This window comes from Schistocerca cancellata, chromosome 1, assembly GCF_023864275.1.
Source record: "Schistocerca cancellata isolate TAMUIC-IGC-003103 chromosome 1, iqSchCanc2.1, whole genome shotgun sequence".
Classification (NCBI taxonomy): Eukaryota; Metazoa; Arthropoda; class Insecta; order Orthoptera; family Acrididae; genus Schistocerca; species Schistocerca cancellata.
This window is the reverse complement of record NC_064626.1, coordinates 1045056751-1045069208: the sequence shown is the minus strand read 5'-3', so window position 1 is coordinate 1045069208 and position 12458 is coordinate 1045056751. Positions and strand designations below refer to the sequence as shown.

At 45.1% G+C, this 12458-nt stretch overlaps 1 protein-coding gene across 3 annotated transcripts in view; it reads right to left on the bottom strand.

Moving 5' to 3' along the window:
* Positions 1-12458, bottom strand: part of LOC126090121 (calcium release-activated calcium channel protein 1-like) — a 556688-nt gene that overhangs the window by 251542 nt on the left and 292688 nt on the right. Inside the window, exon 1 of one of the 3 annotated variants that reach the window (XM_049906966.1) lies at positions 2913-3044. The exons of the other annotated variants lie outside the window; for them this stretch is intronic. The gene's annotated coding sequence lies outside the window, so the exon portion shown is untranslated. Of the gene's footprint in view, positions 1-2912; positions 3045-12458 lie in introns of those variants that run through there. 3 annotated transcript variants of the gene reach the window in all.

Below are 12458 nucleotides of genomic sequence, written 5' to 3'. Positions count from 1 at the left end.
ATAAACGGAGGATTTCTGTCACGTGCTATCCAAGGGAGTGGAAAAAATATTGTACCACTAGATGGAAAAATAGTCTCTTACGTGTATGTGATACGTGCTTCAATTAATTTAAATTTTAACAGTAAATAGCTACGTATCTCCATCCACTAGGCAGGGCAAAGTCCACCATCTAAAACATTGATTTGGATTCTCCAATGATTTTACGTCGTATGGTTCAGCCGTACATATTCTCGTCTGAGCGTGAATAGCTTATCGGAGGGTTTACCGTCAAACTAAGGTAGGACCCAAACCACATCATTCTCCCACAAACTTTGTTATTGAAATCCGGTGAGAATTAGGAAACGACTATAGCATTCATAAAAATCACACGACGAACAAAATAGTTCCACTAATCACGATGTATCAAAAGTGTGGCAAACTATGCAGTATTCATTCTGTGTCGTTGCCATATCTTTAGTTTTCAAGGCTTAACTTCTTGTACACTGGTGTCTTCATGAATGCTTGTCAAGTCACGTGTTGCGTGGTAACGGTCTAGGAAGCTGAAAACCGGTGAGATGCAAATATTAGTGGATAAAATCTCGATTTCAATGTCAATAAAAATTTTCAGGGTGTGTGCTCTAAAACGCATAGCCTTTCTCAGGCACAAGACCCCGTCGAAGGCTATTTACAACAGTGGCCGGAATGTTGGAGAATTTTACATATTGACAATGCAGTAACATGTCCTGAAGAATTTTGTTGACAGTGACAACGGCCACAGGAGCCTATGCTTACAAAGACGCCTCTAATTTTGAAAACTGTTCTACACAAACATAGAAGGAAGGACACAATAACATGAACATTAAAAATATTCAGGTACTTCCGTAGACAGCTCTTTCAGTTGATAAATTTAAACACAAAGTAAATGCAGCAACGTGTATTTTTAATATAAACATAAATAACTCATGTAAACGGTAGGAAATGACTGTTCACACACATTGCTCACGGGATGTATGCTAGTCATGACCTGATCACAAAAATCACACTGGATATTCATATTTAAATATATTTCTTTTTTATGTACAAGGCAGTGAGATACGACCGTACACGAAGGTAAACAGTAGAAAAACACTGGAGTGTCCCATACTTAGATAAAGAAGGTGTAAGAAGAACATTTGTTGCATTCATATAAATGGTTAGAGGTGACTTCAGACGTTGATTACCGGCATCCGTCTACAGGTAATATAATGGATACTATTATTTATTAATTGTGTCATTTTTTTAGATACACGGCAGCAGTGAGATACGAACTTATATTAGGCGAAACAATAGAAAAAATAGTCGAAAAGAGCATACCTATACAGGTTTGGTGTCACCAGATGGTCTACTGAAGAAGACAGAAGTGGGTACGACATTACATTAAGCTAAACAATAGAAAAGAAAAGACGGTGGAAAAAAGAATGCGAATAAAGGTTTGCTGTCATAAGATAAAAAATGGTTCAAATGGCTCTGAGCACTATGGGACTTAACTGCTGTGGTCATCAATCCCCTAGAACTTAGAACTACTTAAACCTAACTAACCTAAGGACATCACACACATCCATTCCCGAGGCAGGATTCGAACCTTCGACGCGGTCGCGCGGTTCCAGCCTGTAGCGCCTAGAACCGCTCGGCCACTCCGGCCGGCGTCATAAGATACTATGATGAAGAAAATAAAAGAAGGATCTTTGTCTAAAGGAAGAGGATATGCATTATTTTTGTAAAATGTTTGGAATTTTGCACTGCATAGCTATATATCTGTAGCAATTCAAAGCAATCACGGAATATGCGAATAACTAAGCAACACAAAACTGTTAAGGCTTTCGTGGCCACTTGTTGACAAACTACTTGTTGGCTTCTGTCTCGGGCTCTTCAGCTGACATTTGTCTGATGATTTTTCTGCTGCGCAGGGTAGCCGCGCGGTCTCAGGCTCCCCCGTCGGAGGTTCGAGTCCTCCCTCGGGCGTGGGTGTGTGTGTTGTCCATAGCGTAAGTTAGATTAAGTAGTGTGTAAGCTTAGGGACCGATGAAAATATTCAAATGTTTGTGAAATCTTACGGGACTTAACTGCTAAGGTCATCAGTTCCTAAGCTTACACACTACTTAACCTAAATTATCCTAAGGACTAACACACACACCCATGCGCGAGGGAGGACTCGAAACTCTGCCGGGACCAGCCGCACTGTGCATGAGGGGACCGATGACCTAAGCAGTTTGGTCCCATGAGATCTTACAAAAAAATAAATAAATAAATAAATAAATAAATAAAAATAAATAAAAATAAAAATGGCTCTGAGCACTATGGGACTTAACAGGATTCGAACCTGCGACCGTAGCGCATATTTTCAAATTCTTTAATGATTTTTCTGACGTTTCGCCATTACGAGTGGCTGGCATTGTCAAAGCTTCACCCTCAAGTCCACCACCAGCAATGGAAGGTGAAGCTTTGACAATGCCAATCATTCCTGCTGGCGAAACGTCAGAAAAGTCATCAAACAGACGTCGGCCGAAGAGCCCGAGACACGAGCCAACAGGTAGTTTGTCAGCAAAGCAGCATTTTGATGTTTTTGACAAACACAAAGAAAAGACAGAAGTTGTACAAAGCATCAGATGAATGTCACAACACCAATAGAGGATGGAATATCAAATCATTTGGAACTCAGCATGACACTTTCTCACAGCACTTACACTGCGTCTAATGAGTTGCAAAAGAGAAGATTAGCGGACACAATTCACGAAAACAACAAAACGAACTTCGAGCAGAAGTGCGCAGGGAGGGAAGAGAAATCGGGAGCGACTAGCATTGCGACGACACTGAGGAAATTTACGTAGAATTCGGTGCGCCGGGCTGCCGGACGAAGCACTCTCGACGCTGCTGAGCGCGCCCTCGCCACTTACACCAGAGGCGCGGAGTGGCTGCGTGAGGTGTGGGGCAGCGCGCTGCTTGCCGGGCTGTTCCGTGCTGGCTGCTTGGCTGCGTGACGTGGCAGAAGCGGCGCCCACCAGCCTTGGCCCTCGACTGACGCGCCGCGTTCCCGGACAGCACAGAGGGCCGCAGCCAGGCAGCAGGCAGTGGCAGTGGCGGGGGGCGACAGGCGGCGGCGGCAGCGGCGGCGGCGGAACCCGCGAACAGCCGCGGCGCCCACAGGTCACACTTGCATCAACGCCCGTCTCGTCCATCCAGACCAGACTGGTGATCGATGCGTTACAAGCTGCCTCCGAGCCATTTGGATCGAAATTACGGTCCACTCACAAGGGGAGGCCACGACGTTTGGAACGCGGATTTACTGCAAACTTCGTACACTCGTAGTACTCCATGAGGAGTTCCCCACAGTCGTTTAATGAACAAAGTAAGAGCATATGGACTATCAGACCAATTGTATGATTGGATTGAAGAGTTCATGGATAACAGAACGCAGCATGGCATTCTCAATGGAAAAATGGTTCGAATGGCTCTGAGCACTATGCGACTTAACTTCTGAGGTCATCAGTCGCCTAGAACTTAGAACTAATTAAACCTAACTAACCTAAGGACATCACACACATCCATGCCTGAGGCATTTTCAATGGAGAGAAGTCTTCCGAACTAAGAGTGATTTCAGCTGTGCTGCAGGGGAGTGTCGTAGGATCGTTGCTATTCACAATATACATAAATGACCTTGTGGATAACATCGGAAGTTCACTGAGGCTTTTTGCGGATGATGCTGTGGTATATCGAGAGGTTGTAACATTGGAAAATTGTACTGAAATGCAGGAGGATGTGCAGCGAATTGACGCATGGTGCAGGGAATGGCAATTGAATCTCAATGTAGACAAGTGTAATTTGCTGCGAATACATAGAAAGATAGATCCCTTATCATTTAGCTACAAAATAGCAGGTCAACAACTGGAAGCAGTTAATTCCATAAATTATCTGGGAGTACGCACTAGGAGTGATTTAAAATGGAATGATCATATAAAGTTGATCGTCGGTAATGCAGATGCCAGACTGAAATTCATTGGAAGAATCCTAAGGAAATGCAATCCGAAAACAAACGAAGTAGGTTACAGTACGCTTGTTCGCCCACTGCTTGAATACTGCTCAGCAGTGTGGGATCCGTACCAGATACGGTTGATAGAAGCGATAGAGAAGATCCAACGGAGAGCAGCGCGCTTCGTTATAGGATCATTTAGTAATCGCGAAAGCGTTTCGGAGATGATAGATAAACTCCAGTGGAAGAGTCTGCGGGAGAGACGCTCAGTAGCTCGGTACGGGCTTTTGTTGAAGTTTCGAGATCATACCTTCACCGAGGAGTCAAGCAGTATATTGATCCCTCCTACGTATATCTCGCGAAGAGACCATGAGGATAAAATCAGAGAGATTAGAGCCCACACAGAGGCATACCGACAATCCTCCCTTCCACGAACAATACGAGACTGGAATAGAAGGGAGAAACGATAGAGGTACTCAAGGTACCCTCCGCCACACACCGTCAGGTGGCTTGCGGAGTATGGATGTAGATGTAGACAACAAAATGTGTAAGCAGTAGCGCCTACTTCTCAAGCGTTATTGAGAAAATCGCAAGATAATTTCGGTCGTCAAATATATATCCGCGCGTGGCCATTTTTACCATGAAGCTGCGGCAGCCGAGTGGTTAGCGTTCAAACCCCGTAATCGCTGGATCAATGAATCGAGTCCCGTTCGTCAGTTTTATTTTCAACACAGTCATTTTCTTTACTATTTGTATTGCAATTGATATAATGGGAAAAATACGTGTAATCGGATGAACTTTTATTAAATTTACAATGTTTTTTGGCTGTCTACAAATTTTTACTGTCACAAATAATATAATATTCATAACTATCGACTAGTAAACGACCAAACTCAAAACGTGATATTGAAAATGTATGTTTGTCCGTGACTTGAGAAATCCCTTATATCTGGAAGGAGCCCGAAACTACCTGTTACCTGCAAGTTTTGACCGGCACACACGGCTTTCGAAAGAGGTACAATTAATCGTCGCTTTCGACATTACGAGTACAAGTTACAGGATGGTATTTTTCGTCAAAACATGGAAAACATCAAGCTTTGAATATTATATTATTTGTGATAGCAAAAATTTGTAGACTGCCAAATAACATATGCAAATTTAATAAAAGTTCATTCGATTACACGTATTTTCCCATTATATCAATTGTAATATAAATAGTAAAGAAAATGACTGTGTTGAAAATAAAATAAAACTGACGAACGGGACTCGATTCATTGATCCAGCGATTACGGGGTTTGAACGCTAACCACTCGGCTGCCGCAGCTTCATGGTAAAAATGGCCACGCACGGGTATACATCTGACGACCGAAATTATCTTGCGATTTTCTCAATAACGTTTGAGGAGTTCGCGCTACTGCTTACACATTTTGTTGTCCTCATGGAGTACTACGAGTGTACGAAGTTAGCTGTAAATTCGCGTTCCAAACGTCGTGGCCTCCGCTTGTCAGATTAAGCTTTCCCATCACAGACACATCTAGAAAACGCGACTGTGTATTAATCTACACAAAATACCCTATTTGATTAAAAGTATCCGGACACCTGGCTGAAAATGACTTACAAGTTAATGGTGCCTTCCATCGGTAATGCTGGAATTCAATATGGTCTGGCCGACCCTTAAACCGAGCGAGGTGGCGCAGTGGTTAGCACACTGGACTCGCATTCGGGAGGACGACGGTTCAATCCCGCGTCCGGCCATCCTGATTTAGGTTTTCCGTGATTTCCCTAGATCACTTCAGGCAAATGCTGGGATGGTTCCTTCGAAAGGGCACGGCCGATTTCGTTCCCCATTCTTCCCTAATCCGAGCTTGTGCTCCGTCTCTAGTGACCTCGATGTCGACGGGACGTTAAACACTAATCTCCTCCTCCTCCGACCCTTAAGCCTTGATGACAGCTTACATTCTCGCAGGCATACGTTCAATCAGGTGCTGGAAGGTTTCTTGGGCAATGGCACGAAGTTGGCGTTCCAAAACATCCCAAAGGTGCTCTGTAGGATTCAGGTCAGTACTCTGTGCCGGCCAGTCCATTACAGGGATGTTATTGTCGTGTAACCACTCCGCCACAGGCCGCGCATTATGAACAGGTGCTCGGTCGTGTTGAAAGATGCAATCGCCATCCCAGAATTGCTCTTCAACAGTGGGAAGCGAGAAGGTGCTTAAAACATCAATGTAGGCCTGTGCTGTGATAGTGCCACACAAAACATCAAGGGGTGCACGAATTTTACTATTGGCACTACACAAGCTGGCAGATGACGTTCACCGGGTATTCGCCATACCCACACCTTGCCATCGGATCGCCACATTGTGTACCGTGATTCTTCACTCCACAAAACGTTTTCTCACTGTTCTTTCGTCCAGTGTTTACGCTCCTTACACCAAGCGAGGCGTCATTTGTCATTTACCGGCGTCATGTGTGGCTTATGAGCAGCCGCTCGACAATGAAATCCAAGTTTTCTCACCTCCCGTCAACCTGTCATAGTACTTGCAGTGGACCCTGACGCAGTTTAGAATTCCTGTGTGATGATCTGGATAGACGTCTGTCTATTGCGCATTACGACCCTCTTCAGCTGTCGGCGGTCTCTGTCAGTCAACAGAAGAGGTCGGCTTGTACGCTTTTGTGCTGTATGTGTCCCTTCACGCTTCCACTTCACTATCACATTGGAGACAGTGGGCCTAGGGATGTGTAGGAGTGTGGCAATCTCGCATACAGACGTATGACACAAGTGACACCCAATCACCTTACCACATTCGAAGTGAATTCCGTGGAGCTCCCCATTCTGCTTTCTCTTGATGTCTAATGACTACTGAGGTCGCTGATATGTAGTACCTGGCAGCAGGTGCAGCACAATGCACCTAATATGAAAAACGTATGTTTTTGGAGGTGTCCAGAATCTTTTGATCACATAGTGTAAAAATTAATTGCCTTATGTATGAAAGATCATCACCTGAGAACGGCTGATCATCACTTGAGAATGGTTTGGGCGAAATGGTTGATATTTTTTGTTGTGTTCGTTGTAGTCAAGATAAGGTTTGTATGAAAGAAAATTTTTGGGAAAACCACCTGTAAAGTCAGAACTTGAATCAATTGTGAAACAGCTCGACGGATCTGCTTGATATTTTCCCCCTTGTGTTCGTAATTGTGGTAGTAATGGTATTTTTGGTATTGAAAAGAAAAAAAAATCGCGTTCAGTTCGGCAGGTTTCTGTCCTACGTTTTCATAGCAAAAAATCAGTTTGACAGTTTTACGTATATAAAAAGGGGAACTGTTGTTACCAAAAATATCGAAAAGATCTTGACGGATTTGCTTCAAATTTTTTCACGATGCTCTACTGAACATTCAGGCGGATACTGACAGAGAGGGGAGGGAGGAGATGGACAAACATAGGAGAAGGAGGCTATGCACACAGAGATGGGAAAGTAGGACATGTACGGAGAGAAACCAATTCATGGTCAAAGAAGTCAGACCGGTTCACCAAGACGACCAAGATTTCCAGGATAAAGGGCATAATTGAAGACGTCCGTCTCTCCTAAAAGATGTACTCCAACTTCACCAAAGTGAGACTGCAGTTCGGTGATGAAGGACATGAAACATACAGCTGAAGAGCACGCTATAAATTCGATAGAGTTCCTGCAGAAAACGAGATATAAGTGTTGATTATTATTTTGTATCTGTAGCCAATAACGCTTTTTATATCCTGTTGTAAGTTTGTATCATATTATGAACTTATTTAAAAAATCTTTAAGAGTGATGTTAAAAACAAAATAAACTTTTCTCTCCATTCGCCTGATGTACAAGAGTTTTCAGAATAGCAATTTCCGATGCATTATTTTCTTTGATACTGTGTTCCTCTGCCGCATTTTAAAACAACAAATAACCGTCGGTGCCGTGGTGTTCTTAATACAGGCAATGAGCATCTTCATTTCTCTCCTGTCTCCATCAGTATGTTTAATTTTTTGCACTATCTTAATTAGCGAAGTATTCTTGAATTCTGTAAGCTTTCGTAACAGATATGCTCCTGACAGATATGCCAACGGATGGACGTGCTGAGCTGGTAGCGACAATTGCTCCCATCATTAAGTCTACGAAGCACGATATGCCTGTGGCTAAAAACAACACCACAACTACCATTTACACACTGGCAGTGCAGAACTCTCAGAAAGATGTTGTTTTACAAGGGACAGGGAAAGACACCGTTATAGAGTTCCTAATAAATCATAAAATAATTTGGTGTCTATATCACGGTGTTAGTCTTATTTTGTCCTCTCCTTGGTAAAGCACAATGGCTACCCAGTAATGGGTGGTTTAACCAATGTTCGTTTAAGATTTCACCTGGATGGCTTTTCATCTGCAGGGTGAGAATTATTGAACTATATGAAATAAAATCGTCATAACTTCTGAACGATTTGCGTTGGACGTTCAAACTGCACGGTTGGCCGCAGGGTATGATGGGAATTAGTATGCGCATGTGCACGCGCCTTATTGTTGTTGGACATTTGCACCTGAAAATGTCACGGTACAACGTGCCAGAGCGTAGAGTGCTTGTGAAAGCCTACTATGCGAGTTACAACAGCTCAACTACGGAGTAAAGGAAGCTTGCGACCGAGTTCAAGCTGCAGAAAACCGGTCCAAGTGTGTTAACAATCAAGAACTTGATTCGCAAATTAGAGAGAACAGATAGTGTTTGTCACGACAGTGTTGGCAATGTCAGTCATTCAAAAAGGATGAAAACGCCTCAAAACATCCAGAAGATGGGCGCTGTGTTTCAAACCAGCCCCAGGAAATACACTCCTGGAAATTGAAATAAGAACACCGTGAATTCATTGTCCCAGGAAGGGGAAACTTTATTGACACATTCCTGGGGTCAGATACATCACATGATCACACTGACAGAACCACAGGCACATAGACACAGGCAACAGAGCATGCACAATGTCGGCACTAGTACAGTGTATATCCACCTTTCGCAGCAATGCAGGCTGCTATTCTCCCATGGAGACGATCGTAGAGATGCTGGATGTAGTCCTGTGGAACGGCTTGCCATGCCATTTCCACCTGGCGCCTCAGTTGGACCAGCTTTCGTGCTGGACGTGCAGACCGCGTGAGACTACGCTTCATCCAGTCCCAAACATGCTCAATGGGGGACAGATCCGGAGATCTTGCTGGCCAGGGTAGTTGACTTACACCTTCTAGAGCACGTTGGGTGGCACGGGATACATGCGGACGTGCATTGTCCTGTTGGAACAGCAAGTTCCCTTGCCGGTCTAGGAATGGTAGAACGATGGGTTCGATGACGGTTTGGATGTACCGTGCACTATTCAGTGTCCCCTCGACGATCACCAGTGGTGTACGGCCAGTGTAGGAGATCGCTCCCCACACCATGATGCCGGGTGTTGGCCCTGTGTGCCTCGGTCGTATGCAGTCCTGATTGTGGCGCTCACCTGCACGGCGCCAAACACGCATACGACCATCATTGGCACCAAGGCAGAAGCGACTCTCATCGCTGAAGACGACACGTCTCCATTCGTCCCTCCATTCACGCCTGTCGCGACACCACTGGAGGCGGGCTGCACGATGTTGGGGCGTGAGCGGAAGACGGCCTAACGGTGTGTGGGACCGTAGCCCAGCTTCATGGAGACGGTTGCGAATCGTCCTCGCCGATACCCCAGGAGCAACAGTGTCCCTAATTTGCTGGGAAGTGGCGGTGCGGTCCCCTACGGCACTGCGTAGGATCCTACGGTCTTGGCGTGCATCCGTGCGTCGCTGCGGTCCGGTCCCAGGTCGACGGGCACGCGCACCTTCCGCCGACCACTGGCGACAACATCGATGTACTGTGGAGACCTCACGCCCCACGTGTTGAGCAATTCGGCGGTACGTCCACCCGGCCTCCCGCATGCCCACTATACGCCCTCGCTCAAAGTCCGTCAACTGCACATACGGTTCACGTCCACGCTGTCGCGGCATGCTACCAGTGTTAAAGACTGCGATGGAGCTCCGTATTCCACGGCAAAATGGCTGACACTGACGGCGGCGGTGCACAAATGCTGCGCAGCTAGCGCCATTCGACGGCCAACACCGCGGTTCCTGGTGTGTCCGCTGTGCCGTGCGTGTGATCATTGCTTGTACAGCCCTCTCGCAGTGTCCGGAGCAAGTATGGTGGGTCTGACACACCGGTGTCAATGTGTTCTTTTTTCCATTTCCAGGAGTGTAGATTAGACGAGTTGCACAACAGGTGGGAATCAACCGGGAGACACTGCGACAAGTTGTTGTTGAAGACCTGCATCTCTTCCCATACAAAATTCCAACCCATCAGCCATTAAGCCCCAAGCCATGGAAAAGCGGTTCTGTTTCGCCAACACTTTTGTCGACAGAACTGACCAACAGGACTTTGGTGTGAATACGATTTGGTCTAGCGACGAAGCGCACTTTTATTTGGATGGGTTCGTCAATAAACAAAATTGGCGAGTTTGGAAGACCTGAGACTCCGCATTTCACTATCGTGAAGTCTCCTCACCCTCAACTGGTGACAGTGTGCTGAGCAATGTCCAGTCTCAGAATAATCGGTGCGATTTTCCTTGATGGCACGGTGCCTACCGAACGGTGCGTGAATGTTTTGGAAGATTTCATCCCCATTATCCAAAGTGACCCTGATTTCGACAAGATGTGGTTCATGCAAGACGTCGATCGACCCCATGGAAGCTGGAGAGTGTTTGATGTCCTGGAGGAGCACTTTGTGGACCGCATTCTGGCATTGGGGTACCCATAGGCCACTGGGGCCTCGATTGGCCGCCATATTCTCCGGATCCGAACACATGCGACTCGTTTTTGTGAGGCTATATTAAAGACAAGTGTACAGCAATAACCACAAAACCATTGCTGATATGAAAACAGCCATTCAGGAGGTTGTCGACACTTCAGCGGGTCATGCAGAATTTCGCTATTCGTCTGCGCCACATTATCGCCAACAATGGCAGACATGTCGAACATGTCATAACCTAAATCCGAACATCTGTGGTGACGTTTACATGTTGAATAAAGAGTGTGCACGCCGTAGTTTGTAACTAATTTACGTTTTTTTATAGTTCAATAATTTTCACCCTGTACACACAACATGCACTTGACACCTCATGAATAGAAACTGACGGAAACTTCAAACGCCTGCAGACGACTTGGAATGAAATGGAGTGGAGGGGGCAAGGAGGTGCAAATTACTTGGAAATTCTTTTCCGTTTTGCAACTTACGTGATAGAGATGGAGTGGCAAAAGCAGACAATAATTTTAGAGTTTACCAAGTCGCTTCCAGTTAAAGAAGTGCTGTATTTTACAGGGATATCTCGGGGCTGTCCCACTGACTTTGCAGCACTGGTACACATCCCGGTCTCGTGGTAGAACTGCGGCCTTAATACGACCATGGTGGCTGAAAATCACTTCTCTGCGAGGCAGAAATTGCTGCAATACGTCATTGCTTGTTCACTCCTGCGAGTTTCTGAATGCATGGCGTGTACACGTGTCACACTGTATATGACAGAGGACACTGTCCAGTTCAACGCAGGAAGACTTCCAGTTCTGCGTGTATGGAGTGGTGGGAGCTGGGTGGAAAATTTGTTTTTCCAGAAAACATTTTAATTACGCGCCGACTGGCACCTCGGTTCTCATGAACCGTACTGGTATCTTGAATCAAAACGGGTTTTCTGCAGCTGGGTAACCATTTTTTGCCATTAATTCAACATCGTGGTGAATATCGCAGTACTGTTTGCCAGGTTTTCTGAAATGACAGTTTTAGTGGCGCGGCATGAGGAACATACAAAGACAACCGCACATCTGGACTGAATCGCAAAGGCTTCGAATTTGAACCACAATGAAAATATCTGTGGCCACCTGGAGGAAGGCATTAAACGTCATGAAGGCATCCACACAACTGCGACGGCTAGAACGGTTGCTGTAGCTGGAGTTGTTGAACATAGATCTTGCAATCAAAACAAAAAGAACTGTAAATAACGTTCATCGAAGAACTACGCAACGGCTCTCTGAAAATGTACATTACTTAAACTCTGAAACAAAGTCAACCGCAATTTATTACTTTCTGGTCACCAAATAATATAACACCAAGTAGAAAAGTGCTCCACTGGAAGTTAGTATAAAGGATACAATAATTCAGAACGTTGATCGTACATGACGAGGATGTGAACTGAAAGAAGTACGTAACTAAGCTTCTCTAGCAATAAAGTTCAGGTACTTACGCACTATACGTTAATGATAAGCATGGAAACATACAAATCTGTTTGCCTGAACCGTAGGGAAAAAAAACGATTCTGTACTCAAACTGACAACTGTGAGTGAGATGTAGAAACTATACTAAAAACCCAAAGTCGATATCATCTAACATTAAGTTTATGATCTGCGTTTTCTTGTTTGTAAA